We start from the raw sequence: 1,280 nt of genomic DNA on the forward strand, positions 1-1,280 counted from the left end.
GAACCACCAAGTCTTGACCTAGGGTCAAGCCCAGAGGACTATGACACCTATCCAGGGTGCACCAATCAAACACAAAAAGGGTGCAAAAGTGTACGGGTGCAATGCCATTAATCGCCTTGGTAAGGCTCCAGCTGGCAGCTGGAAGGAATAAAAGAAAAAAAACCTTCCGCCCACCTAACGGCTGTGGCAAGGAAGTGAAGCATGATTAGGCATAATGAGCATGTGCGAAGCCCCCGACAAAAAATAAGTCAGCAGCTCTTCCCTAATAAGAACCCCCCCCCCTGCATTTTCATTAAGCTTCAGCTTCATCACAATTAGCAATAATCACACCTCGGTTTGACCTCATTGGCTATGATACTGCCACTGCGCAAAGCTCAGAGTTAACTACTTTCATGCTATAGACCAGGGATCTAGGAGAATTTTTTTTTTTTTTTTTACCCATTAGACACATTCAAATGTAAAAAGAGTTGGGTTGCAACACAAGCATATCATTAGGGTTGAGGAGACCGCCTTACACTTATGCAAAGAAACAAGAGGAATTCTGGGAACTAATCCCAAAGCGCTCAAAGAAAATCCCATTTACATGGGTTTATTCTATGGGCTAAAGCTCATCCACTGGGTTCCCCAATGTCAATAAGCACAGTTGCTCGCCATTTCCCTGAGGCAGGTTAAACACATTGGCGACCATATGTAAGAGCAGGAGCAAGTCTGGACACAAGTGCCCTCATGAATTGCATCAATATGTGATTTCCATTGGGTCCATTTTAGAGCACCTACACTTGTGGATGCATTCTTAAATGACCCCCTAATATTTATGTGCACTATAGAGGAGTTATTCATTTCAGACTTTGATAAATCTGCCCCTTAGAATTGGCCACACCCACATTGAGCTTCATGCTCTGAAATAGACACAACTGTGCCTGTTGATGTTGAGGAACCCTGGAGTTGCTGTCACCCTTGACCTAGCAGTAGCTCCAGGGTTTCCTCAACAGGCATACTAGACAGGACATATTCATTTCAAACCAGTCTCTGCCCCTGAGGAGCTTACAATCTATGGTCCTTATCACAGTCACACAAACTAGGGTCAAATTTATCAGGAACCAATTAACCTTCTCGATTGTCCTTGGGGTATGGGAGGAAACCTGAGTACCCGGAAGAAACCCACAGATATGGGGAGAACATACAGACTCCTTACAGGTAAGAAACAAGCAGGACCCCAGAATGGGGTGGAAAGCTAAGTACCCAGAAGAAACCCACAGATGTGGGGAGAACATACAGAC

At 44.8% G+C, this 1,280-nt stretch overlaps 1 pseudogene; it reads right to left on the reverse strand.

Annotated features, from left to right (window-relative positions):
* Positions 1–216: 216 nt before the first annotated feature.
* Positions 217–375, reverse strand: LOC116407883 (annotated as a pseudogene).
* Positions 376–1,280: the final 905 nt, after the last annotated feature.

This window comes from Xenopus tropicalis, chromosome 9 (genome assembly GCF_000004195.4).
Source record: "Xenopus tropicalis strain Nigerian chromosome 9, UCB_Xtro_10.0, whole genome shotgun sequence".
NCBI lineage: Eukaryota > Metazoa > Chordata > Amphibia > Anura > Pipidae > Xenopus > Xenopus tropicalis.